This window comes from Venturia canescens, chromosome 7 (assembly GCF_019457755.1).
Source record: "Venturia canescens isolate UGA chromosome 7, ASM1945775v1, whole genome shotgun sequence".
In the NCBI taxonomy this organism is placed as follows: domain Eukaryota; kingdom Metazoa; phylum Arthropoda; class Insecta; order Hymenoptera; family Ichneumonidae; genus Venturia; species Venturia canescens.
In genome coordinates this window covers 5,805,528-5,818,556 of record NC_057427.1, presented here as the reverse complement: position 1 = coordinate 5,818,556, position 13,029 = coordinate 5,805,528, and the positions used below count along the sequence as shown (strand labels likewise).

Below are 13,029 nucleotides of genomic sequence, written 5' to 3'. Positions count from 1 at the left end.
TCAAATTTTAACAAAATAAAATAGAAAACGAAACAACTCAGAGTCAAGGTGTACACTGAGAGGTGTTAATTTATCCTCTTAAATAAAAATACCCACTAAAAAACCCGAGCTATCGCCCCCATTGTGAAATCTCTCCTAAACGAATGTGAATCCACCGCATTTTCTCCGACACGAAAGTAAACAGATATGGAAAATCGGAAGGCGAGTGAGGCTATATAGAGAAAATCTTCTAGATGCGACTATAAAGATAAAAGTGTCAGCAATAAACACGAGATAAAAATGATATACGAATGCATAAAGCACACACATGGATGTGGGTAGAGCACTTACTACGTGAAGATAAATAAGACGATGGTAATTAAATTTGAAAACACTACGTCTATTTCGATTGACTCTCCGTCGCATTTCATTCAGCTACTGCTCGAAGGTAAACAAAAATTAATTAATCACCGCATGTACTCGCGTCGAGGCATTCGTGCTAAATTATCATTGAATACCAGCAATTAATATACTAGACCGAAATGATCCCTTCTTTTTTTTTAATCCCATTTCCGCAATAATAACAATAATGAATGTGTCTATCCACGTATATATACTATAATGTATATCGATGTGAATATTGACAAGGGTCGTTTCGTTCATATTCAACCCTGCTGCATGTAAGCCCGATTCGCTTCCGTCCATTCCCTGCAATCATCGTGTCAACTCGAGTAGCACGATAATGGCCCGTTTGTGATGGCAATTACAAAACGCTTACGCCTGTGTATTTCTCTCTCTCTCTCTCTCTCTCCTCTATCGTTCACATAACACTTATATACAGTGTACATACACACATATAGAAACACAAATTACTCGTGGTTTTTTGCTGCGGCCTCGGCCCTCAGGTAAACGTGTTTACACCACTGTCACGCCGTACGAATTAGCTCTCGACCTGTCCATGCATTTTCCTGTGTTGTTCTGCTCCTTAATATACATGTATACTCGTCCACGTTAATATATCAGGCATACGTATGTGTATTTTTTATAGCTGTCGTTGTTACGTAGCCCAGCTGAGATCGACGGACGTAGACACCTCGCATACGTAACTCTACATCGAATAGTACTATATGTACTGCTGACACTTGGCAAGAGATGAAGGATAAACGCTGGATAATTCACTTTCGATTGAGGCCGCGACGTGTGTATGATCAAATGATTATGCGATTCTCCTTCTCTCTCTCTCTCTCTCTCTGTCTCTCTTTCTCTTTCGTTAAAATAGTCGAACGGTTACCGGATGCTTGGAAATCGTGAATGCATAAATACATTTATAGTATTTCGAAAACACCAATATTATGTAATATCGAATAAAACAATTTTCCATAAACACTCAACACTCGTTTGATTATGGACCGTTCGCTCGGATACTCGCACGGAAAGGTCGAGAACTTTTGATCGTCCTCGAAATCTCGGCTGGAAGGCTTCGAAGTTATTTATTTTCAATGAGCCTTCGGTAGTATTGAGAAATAAAAGTAGCCGGAAGTGACGATTAATGAACAGACGAGGTGTAAATGTAAAGAGTGATATTTTTTTTCCTTTGCATTTGACTGTATCAATTATTCGATTGAAAGTCACAAGATTCACATTTTTTAAAATGACCTCGAACAACCGGTTGGCCCTTTTTCGAGTATTGACTTTAATGTTGTTGTGGAAGATGGAAATTTCTTGGTAAACGTAAATTTAGCGATTGGGCTCTCCGGTGGCGAAGGAGCAGTACGTATGGGAACGTCGCCCGTTTAGAAGCGTTTAGCGCTCGCTAAATAGCATGGGTACCTCTTCCCAGTCCGGCAGAGAAATATCAGAAGCCCCAGCACGACTCTCTTCTTACACACGTGTGTATATAGCTGCTCTTCGTACGTACGGGTCTATATCTATAGAAATCGGCGTTTGCTTCGAGGCTCGCAACTTCTCTCCTCCCATTGAAAGTCTCTCGTAGCGGGTCCCTCGCGATGCGAGATCGCGGGCCCGAGAGGCTGCAAGGAGGCCTTGCAAGGTTGTCTATCCGCTAGCGAAAGCTACGAGACACTGACGAGATCGTTCAAATTTCCACCCTCGCAGTATCGTCCAATAAAAAGTGTGCGGTACAATGATGATTCAGAGAAAATTGACCCTTGATTAGAAGAAATGCGAGTTTTGATTCTTCTGCATTGTTTGTAATTAAAAAAATACAGTTTTCCGTTTCGGGCGGTAGGTTTTTACTATATTTTACCAAATTCTTCGTTCGCAGGGTGTTGAGGGACAATTTGAATCCTAAATCGATCGATTAATTCAACGAGAAACCTCGAGCTCGATGTTCCCTTGGAATTCAGTTCATTCATTATTGCGCTAATTGAAATGAAATGTTGTGAAGATTGAAACTCTCATTGGCGCGATCTCGAGGGGTCCTCTCGATGAAAGACGATGATGCATGACCGCGGCGACCACGCGCGTGCGTCCTTGCAACGATATATCGATTTCTCACCACCAATGTGTAATGTAACACCTTTAACACCAGCATTACTTTGTTTTTTCTCAGGAAACATAAGGCGAGACGTGGCGGCTGCGGAGTTCTTGACACCCCATCGAGACCTTGCGAAGCTTCCGAACCGCGGTCTTTCTATCACTAGTTTTACACGCTCATATTCGTGTGTGTAACGCGCGTCAATGTGTGTTCGCCGGTGTGCCTCGACCGCTTGCCCACGAACGTCGATAAATTATGAAGGTAATACGAGTTTATAAAGTTGCTGAGAAATGGCATAAAATCATTTACAATATACAAATTTCTACTGTCACGGAAACGTAGCAGAGTTTCATCGCTGTTAGTTAAAATCAGCGTTACAGTACCATCGGATTTTCCACCTCTTTCACTAATTTGCAGATATAGTTTGTATATTGGAGACTGTTTGAGGCGCGCGATCCTCGTTGAAACTGGTTTAACACGCAGTTCGATTCCAATATGGTCGGAATATCGGTACCGGATCTTTACAGAATCGACCTCCCTCGGCGGCCTTGCTCTTGGCTACTTCCAGTCGCACTCTTCCATTTCACTTGTTATTTTTCATCGAGCAATACTTTTTGTGGCTCAACCGTGGGCCGAATTCCTCTTGCCTGGGTCCAAAGCACGCCCGCGACAATAAATTTTGCCTCGTTTCATCCTCGCGAAACACAATCGTCGCCAAGAATTTTCATCTTATCGAATGACGAATGAACATTTAAAAACGCTAATTAAAGAGATAAAGGATTGTCTTCCGGAGATTTATCGTCCGCACGAAGGCAGTAGACCAAGATCTCGGAACGAGCGCGCGCACAGCGAGAGAAGGAAAATAAAGGAGGCCGTCTGGTTGGCCGTTGATGCGTGAAATTAAACAGAACCATAGCGCAACGAGACCGGAAGTCCAGTGCACATATATAAAACAGCTGAAAGGATGTACACTTATTTTCATGTATCGCGGGTGAAGCTGCCGCTGGTGCAAGCTGCGCAAGAACGAAGCGCGCCGCATGCACGTGATGACAACTACGGGGGTGTGACGGACGACGGAAAACAATCGTGTTATTTATCGTAATATACGTATCATCAACCGGAAGTGGCGGCCGCGCGAGTCTCGGGTAAGATAGAGTCTCGGAAACGTGGGTGGTTTGTTCCGAGGCTTTTGCTCTCCGGCATTTCCTCCGAGTTTAGCCATTGTAACCCAACTCGTGTCGACCACCCAGCGATAATTGGCTCATTTGCCACTATCTATTTGGCACGAAAAATCAAATACTATTCGCATAAATCTCGCTGCGTTGTTCGTCTCGAAAAATAGCACCGAATTAGCCGAATAAATAAGCGGTCGAGCGGCTTTTTCATTCACACATCACCTCGATGTTACGTGTCCGCAAAGTCACGCTTCAGAGACCAATCATTTTGACGTTTCTCTTCGGCGAGCCCGAACAAATAATGTATTTTATAGGTTTTAGCTCGAGAAACGAGAAGCGTGGAAGGAAAAATAGAGCGTGTTGTCCAATAATAACTGTTTGAGTAAATTTCGCACGTCCAGCCCAGAGCAAGAGGATGTGTGCAATGCCGGAAATTCGCAGTTTCGTACGAGCCGTACGGGTGGTTGAGGTTAGCGTACTCCGCGAGGAAGATCATCGGTGGATTCTGCGGTTAGCGCGGGATAGAAGAAAACACGAGGAAGTATATAGAGGGCGCTCGAGAAATCGTTCGGAGAGATATACAACGCCTACTGCGCGTGCGACTCACGGACGCGTAGGGGTTTTTGCTCTATGTTCTATGAATACCGATACCATATTTTCTGCCTTCTACCTATTCCGCTTCCTCGATATTCCAACACACTATTCCCGAGCTCTCTAACACTCTCGGCTCGAGCGAAAACGGGAGAGAGAGAGAGAGAGAGAGGCTGAGAAAGAGAATTGTTTATACATACGTGTATATATGTATAAAACGAAGATTCGTATGTTAATTTTCGTGCTCGCGCGCGAGATCGACCGCGCGCGCGCAAGGAGAAACCGTAATGCCAGTACAGAGTTCGTTGTATGAAGAGTATCAAACGTTAAGGAGGAACATCATTTTGAGAATAATGCTGATAGCTTGACGAAACTTTTAGTTTACATTTTTGGATATATTTTCCATGGCCTCTCCAATTTTTCATCATTTCGTTCAGCCATTTTTCAGTAAATCGTTACCAAACTTCGAATATTAAACACGCACGCATAGGAAGTAAGTGCACAGACGCTTTCCGTACTCAAAAACAAATAAAAAATCGTGATGGGTTAGAAAAAAATGGACTGTTCCACAGTTTGAAAGCTAAAGAACACGCGTGCAAAATTCGAGGTCGTTTCATGCTGCCATTTTTTTATATCTCACACAAATTCCACCCCAAAATGACGCATTTTTGGGGGTTCATCCCGTATAAAAGAAGCAAACAGGATTTACATAAACTAGATAACTTAGGTAAAAACAATCGAATTCCCTTTACATAACCTCGCTTCACGTGAAGCTGATATTCCTCCTTAAGAGGATGGATCAGTCGGCACTCACGGTTGCGATATACCGACTGATCCATCCTCTTAAAGAGAGAAGGGGAGAAGCGAAAGGACGATCTGCTGGTAGAAGAAATGATTGGATCGTTCGTGCCTGGATTTTGCAGGGAGTCAACTTGGCCAACTTCCAATTCTCCTTTTCATAAAATTTCTTCAAGAAAAGTGAAGTGGGTTTATAGAAGTTTTGATATTTCGTGGTTTCGGGCACTTTGGTTGTGGTGGTGATTCGACAGGAAAGTACTATCGTTACGTAAATATATTTTCGTGGTGTGTTTCCGTGCGCTTGCGATTGCTACCGTTCTACGAATGAGTGGCTCACCGATTACGCTGATCGCACACAGGCCTCGTTTGCACGTTTTCCGGGAATCTCACTCTTTCGCAGCTATGGGGAAACGTGATAAGATTCCCTTCTACTGTATAACCAATTCAATGTACACACCTCCACGTGCACAGATACACGATAAATTATATAAATGTGCGGACATATACAGACAATGCGTATGTATAACTGTGTCTATGTGCATTTAAATAAATGATGTATCAGAAGGCCTCTGTACACGTATAAGTTGAACCAAGTCTCGAGAGATTCTCCGCGCTATATGATTCATAGGCATAACGCTGTACCGCAAACTCAACCGCAAGAAGACTCGGTGTATCTACCCGCACACATAGTTCCCTCCAGAGAACATTCATTCTCCGAGCGAGCGAGGAGTACACGTGTTTCGGTGAATAATTCTCGGTCTCGATGATCGGATAGACAAATGATTGTTTATGGAAGATTTATATTGAGGGTTTAAGTTCAATCGTGCGTTTTAATTAGTTTTGCGTTGGGTGAGAATCCATTGGGATGCTCGAGGGTGACAAATTTGAGAGACTCGCAGTCGTTTAATGTCGCTGAACTTTGCAAGGTTGAAGTCCAACGAATTTGACGACAAAAAAAACATCTGCAATTGACAAATTTATTATTTCACGAAATCATTGTTGCAGATTGAAAAACTACGAATTGCAAATTCGGTAGGAAACAAAATTGGAGAATAGCTGGAAATGTTGGGGAGGTTTTTAGATAATTTCGTTAGACTCCAGCGTTGCAAAGTTCAACGTCATTCGTTCACGTGAGCTCTCGACTCGGATATGCGACGTTCTATGTTTCGCGTTGTCACTCCGCTTGAATGATTGCCCCAATATATTTCGAGGCGTAGGGAGTGTCGAGGATGAAAATATATTTTCACATTTTCCGGGCGATTGATAAAGTTTTTAGTCATTTGGAACGAACGGGTTGTAATGCAGTGGCTAAAGAAACGGTAAAATCCGAGCAACCGATTTGTGCTGACGTGCTCAATGGATATGCAGTTTCTTCACTTTTTCCATTTCCTCCAGGACACATTTATCTCCCTCTCTTTCTCACTCAAGAGAAAATCAGAATAAAAGTCCGGAGACTTTTCGCGTGCATGAGATTTAACGTTGCGTCATAAATGCGGGGACGTAAATCATCGAGGAGTTTTCAAGGCACTCCTCGTGTGAGTGTAATACTCGTTCGGAACGAGCGGAAGCTCTGAGAGCCGCGAAAGAGCAAACTCTTGGCTGTCATGCACTGTTGCACGGTACTCGTTTCTGCTGTTGCTCCTGCTGCTGATCTTGCTCCTGCGAGAACAGCAGCAAAAGAGCCTCGAGGGACGATTCCTCGCGTTCGCCGAGTCGAGATATGCCCATCGATCTCCAAGCCCTCTCCCTCCCTTTTTCACTCCCCCACCTCGATGGATTCTCATACTGCTCATCCTTCACCAACTTGCATTCTCTTCTATGACTCGTAATCTCCCCAATATATTTCATCATCCTTCGAAACAATCAATGTTACAAAAATCCATTCAACTATTTGTAATAATAGAACTCATAAATCCATCGTCGTCTGACTAAACTTTATGGATTCTGATCATCCAGTCGTTACGTTCCGAAATCCCCCGTCAATTCTCTTCGACTCAGAATTTTGCGTCACGAAACGAGAGAAAATAAATAAACGGAGGGAATGAAATTTTTAAAGTTACCGTGAGTAACGATAGTGCGGCGACGAGCTGCAGTTCGTGATATTATTATGAGAGAAAAATTGAAATTACTTATAAATTGAATAATATTTATTTTTATAAAACTAAAAATTAGGCATAATATTTAAAATTTTACAGACGCGACGCTGAACCTTGCAACGTTGGAGTCCAACGAAATGAAGGAAAAGACCGTTTGTAATTCGCCAATTTTTCACGATGTATCGGTGGATGTTGATAAACTACGAATTGCAAATTCGGCAGGGAACGAAATTGGAGAATAACTGGAATTATTGGAGGGCTTTTGTCACATAATTTCATTGGACTCCGAAGTTGCAAACTTCAGCGTCATTTTTACAGTGCGTTACCGGAATGAATACTTTTCGTTAACTTGTCCCCGCAGTAAATACGTCTCAGTAAATTTAACATTGAATTTCACGTTGAATATTATCCTTTAATTCCCTCCGTGCAGAAAGAGGAGGTTCAAAAACTTTTGGAGCCTCGTACAAACTCGTTGAGATGCTTACAGTATACCTCATTGTGCTTCAGTTACCAGGCTAGCAGCTGAAAGAATTTCTCCCACTGCTTGCTGAACACGTGCTCTTTTTCGTCGCCACACTATCAATCTCCGACCTCGCATGAATGTGTCCATACACGTATATTCTAAAATCTATTGGAGAGAAGTATACGCGTATGTAGGTACATAAAATATATGTACGAAGGTAAAGACATGTGTGCAAGCGAGTAACGAAATACGAGACACGCGTAGAGACAGAAAGCGAGCTCAGCTGTGAAGTTATTATTCGAGCTGGTCTCGCCCAGCGACCTAGGTCTTTTTCTCACCGTCTTTCTCTCGCTTCCTCGTGCTTTATTTCTGTAGCTTCGTTCTCGCGGTGGTGCACACATACGCGCACAACCGAGCGAGCCCTAAAGCCCATTGCTCAAACTCCTCGTTTGCCTTCTAATATACCCAGGACCTTAAGCCTCATGGTTTTGCTTGGGGCTGCCAGTTGTACGTGTGTGTATATTTAAAAAGAAAACACATGTGCATCGTGGTGGCGCAGCGCGGCGCGCGAGAGGAAGAAAAAAATGAAAGAAAAGCAAGCACGTGTGTGTGCAACGGGTTGCCCCTCTATCCCCGCGCGAGAGCATAGTAAAATACGCGAGAAGAGGGGAGTGCACGTGAATTATCGGAACGTATACACAGCAGTCTCGAGGAGCAGCTCTCTCGCGGTTGGAAAATAAATTTGTCAATTTTACCGCTCGTAGTAGAACACCGATTAACTCCTAAACTAATAACAATTCCGATGGCTTATCAATCGTTGCGTCACTTGCATCGACTGTGTACGTGTCTCCATTCTATTTTCGTCGATGGCTATATTTTTCAGGGCACACGATCAACTGTATTTCTCTTCTCTACTTTTGTATCTGTTGTTTTTGCTTTCGAGGAATGAAACCGATACTAAATTCCTTGTGGCATAATCGATAGATAAAACGATTGTATCGTGCATGGACAGTAGATCCGGCAGGGAGATTAAGAAGAGTCGTGAGATTTACGAAATTTATGAATTTTCAATTTATTGGAATATCGGTAAAGACATGATTATACTCCGAGCCTGCAAACAGTCATCGAGAGAATGGAAGGAACGCGTATCCTTATCGTTCCCAGAACACTGTCAATGGTCAGCCCCATGATGGAGGTTCCTTTCTTACACCCTCGTTGCTCCGATGAGCCAACCTCTAGCTCCCTGTTTCACGCCTCCGCTATCATCGTACAATGTTTTTTTGTTATCTCCCAAGAAAGAGCTCGTCTTCTGTGTTGTGTATGATGTATACGTGACCGCGTGTCCATGTGTGTGAACACGCTGGGTGCGAGCTCGATAATACCGAAGAGTGTAAATATGCGGGCGGCGGCGTCGAAACGGCGGCTCCAACGTTCAAGTACACAAGTATATCGGTTCGATTAGCTCGAGCTTCGAAATACGAGAGAAGATTACACGCGAACGTGTACTAAAAACATTTCGATTCATATATGGAAATGGGAATGAATAATTTTTGAGGATTAATATTCCGATTCTATACGTCGTTATTCAGGCTTTCAATTGCAGTGGAATAATCATTCGTTTACGCCCAATTCGATTCTATATCTTCACCGTTCTTTGAGTATTCAACAATATTTCCATGAATTTACAGGGCGAGGGTTAAACGGTAATATTTAGCGTGAAATTCACTGTTAAATTTACCGTGATATATTCGACTGCAGGGACGAGTTAAGGAAAAGTATTCATTCCTGTAACGCCGTAAAGATCCAAAGTTTATTGCGAAACTTTCAGTTTTATGATAGCAAATATTGCAGATAGGGCGTCAAAATTTACTAAATACTCCAGTAAAAGTTCTTACTTGGAACAATAAATATTATTTAAGGATGATCGATCATGACTTCGGAGTCAAAAAGGAACCGATAACTATTTCACTTTTTGCAAGATTATTTTGTTAAAAACCTGGTGAGGCACGGTTTTTCTATTTTTTACCAATTTCTTAATGACCCATTTATCATAAAATAGATTTTTAATGAATAATCTTGGATTTTGGGCGAGAAAAATCGTGTTCACGGGACTTCCGGTCGCGATCTTTTAATAAAATATTCATCTCCGTGATACAAAAATTTCAGCTCAGAATCTTGGCCTGGTGATCGATCACCCTTAATTTATAGGAAAATACAATTTTCTTCCATAATAATATCATGAATTACAGCTCGTCACTGTAATGTACCTAGCAAATTTTTCTGCTGTTTTACAACTATTTCTAGTCCTTAACGTGTGCATAAATGATGAAATTTGTTGGACCTCGATGACTTATTGTCTAGAATATGCAGTACCACTTGGGTTATTAATTGAGCAATGGAATAAATAAAAAACAATGTTCCCCACACGCATTGCGCGAGTACCGCGACGCACGCGGCAATAAAACTTTGTTCCCGGGATCCCAGCTCAATGACAACGACGGAATGACCATTCACGTTTTATTTATCGTCCATTGATTGAATTCGTCCCACGTGGTCCGTTCACATTCGTGCGTATATACGCACGCAAAACTTGCGCAATTTGTTTTTGCGAAACTCATTCTTTCTCTCATTGTTGGGAGTAATAATTCGGTCAGTAATCTCGCGGTGTGAATTATCGATTTTTCCGCCTTTCCCATTTACCTTCTCATTAAGGAGCCGGCTCGTTTTTCCTCACGAATTCTGCTTTTATCGCTGAATTTTCTTTAGCGTGCAATAATTTATCATTCTCCACGATTATTACGTGACTCGATATTCCCTCGAAATAAAACCTTTGTAATCGCGAAAAATGGAACGTCATCGTTCGCATCGAAGCGACGCGCAAGCGTCGATCGGAGGTGGGGGGGCAATAAAATATTTATTGGAATCGACACGGTAGTCACGGGACGTAGATAAACGAGTTGTTCGCAAATCGCCTCGAGTATCTCAAGTACAAAAAACGAGGATATATGCGAAATATAAAAAATCGCTCTCCCGCTCGTGATTTAATCGCGTTGCTTGGGAAATTCCAACAGTATGATGATCCTCGATAGAGGTGCGAGTGATGTCATAGCTAATTTACACGCATGCCAAACGATCTACCGGCTCGCCGAGCATCGGTAATCGATTTCGCGCTCGGCGCGGCTCTTTTTTTCTCCGCGTTTCTACACTCAAATTCACCATTAGACCTGACTATTACAGCTTCATATTTTTTTAACCGTTACATCTCCCTACTTTCAACTCAAAAACTTTGCCAATTAGCCGCCCCTCGTACCGGCCCCTCGTGAGGAAAATATTTAATATCTTTCTGCAACCTTGATTCAAAATTAAAACGATTCACTCCGCTACCTTCTCCGAGAATATCCCATTTTATATAAACTCCTTTTTTTATCTCATTCCTTATCTCTTCGGTTGAGTTTGCTCTCGAGTAGGAAAAAATGCGGAGGCGCGAGATTACCCCCTCTCCCCCTCTCTTTTCTGTCACTCTCAAGCTTCTTCACGTTCCAAGCATGTCCGGCTATTACAATGTAACTAGTGTTGCAACTAATCTTGGTAGGCTTTTACCTCGAGCGGAAGTTCCGGTGATGCAGAGTTCAGCGCGGGAACAATTCAACAGATGTCAAGGTTATATCCGTCTTGAGAGAGATTTTATACACAATGCACGCACACGTTCACACAGATGCACACACGAGAAGCCACAGACACGGAAAACACAAGGTGTTTATCCAATGCTCTCTTGGCAGAGGCAATAAATAATATATTTTTGATTAAGAATAACGCACTCGGCAAACACAGCACTGCACTAATGTCTTTGGAGCGAGTTACTCCGAAATAAACGTCGCGATTGCGTGGGCGAATTTAGCGACGAAGTAAAGTCCTCATGAGAGAATGAAAGTCCGCACCGAAATAGTTGAAGCTTGTTTAGTTTAACGAGGTGAAACAGAATCAGGGGAAACGATATTTTGCCGGGATTCGCTTGTTCGCTTCTCCGAAGTTATATCGAAATTCAGATTTTCGTTTCGTGATTCGAGTGCTCCCCGAGGAAGAAGAAAAAAGGTGGAAAATCCGACAGAGACGAGAGAAACTTGTTTCGAAATATCGCGTTATGAGAGAGTCAAGAAAGAGGGGAATCCGCGCGCGCCAAAGTTTGAGCCGCCTCTCCGAGGCGATTTTTGACGGGACTCGATCAACGCTCGCTCAAGGTGCACGTGCTCGTCAACACGCGCGAGACGTCTTACCTCGCGAAAATACGCGATACGAAGAACACTCCGGCGGGTTTTCGTCCGAAATAATTTGTCGGAGTTGGCTGTCGGGAGTCTCCTCGTTGCAAATTAAACGAGATAAATACTCAAGGGACACGTTGATAAGACGCGTGTATATCGCGTTCCTGTCGACTCTTCGATCCTCCTTTTTCAGTCTTTGATCTTGCTGCACTGGCACACACGCGGTAGAAGAAGACACACACCTCGCAATCTCGGTCTCCGAGTGTGTCCCGATGGAATTTCAAGGCCGTCCGGAGAGATCCTCCTTCGAGCGTATATGGATCTTGCCAAGATTCCGATAGATCCTTGCCTCCTTTTCCCACTCGGTAGAAAATTGTTCGACGTTTCACGAGGAGAGCTCGTGTGCAACTAAACAAAAACTTTAAACCCTGAGCACACGAAGCTCATGGGCAGCGAAAATTCCCGATTGAGAGCTCTTGAAAAACAGTGTTTTCTGCACGACCAGACCGGAAGTACGATCGAAAGACGTGATTGACTGGCGGGAAAATAGAGAAAGTCAAACATGAGGATTTTTCGACGAGATCGACAGATCCCACGTGCCCGACGTCGAAAGATCGATTCGATAAAAACACCGACTAATTGCCTTCGTCATTCTCCCGGCTCGTGGGTTTGGCAAAAATGATTGAAATTAGAGAAATAAAGAAAAAGGAAACGCGCCGGTGAAACCGCGACAAAACCGCGTGCCTCGACGGCCGAAGCAACACTGAGAATACGAGCGCGCTTGAAATATACCGCTGGCGGAGAATCTCCCTCTCGCTCCAACGCACAGAGCCACCGCGCTCAACCGGCGCTCCCCTCCCCCGCTATCTTCGTTTCGTTTCACTTGGACATAAGACCCGCGCGCGCATTCGCGACCGGGCACACGCGGCATGCACACACAACGCGCGTATTCATCCTGCTGGCTTTTCTGCCGCTCTTCTCTGGCATGTGTTGCTTACTACATGCTGCTGCTGCTGCTGCGGCTGCTGCTCTTGCTGCTGTTTTGCTGGTGACTCTCGCAAACCCAATGGACAAGAGCTCCTTCCTTGCTCCGTTCTATACACAGTGTTACAAAAGTCACTCTCTCTCTCTCTTTAACATCGCATGGAAAACTCCTTGATCGTTTTCCCTT

The 13,029-nt window shown here is 43.4% G+C and overlaps 1 protein-coding gene across 2 annotated transcripts in view; it reads right to left on the bottom strand.

The window, feature by feature from the left end:
- cv-c (crossveinless c) overlaps positions 1–12,603 on the bottom strand; it is a 128,588-nt gene extending 115,985 nt beyond the window's left edge. For both annotated transcript variants that reach the window (XM_043423229.1, XM_043423230.1), the window contains exon 1: positions 11,200–12,603. The gene's annotated coding sequence lies outside the window, so the exon portion shown is untranslated. The remainder of the gene's footprint in view (positions 1–11,199) is intronic.
- Between the last annotated feature and the right edge of the window lie 426 nt (positions 12,604–13,029).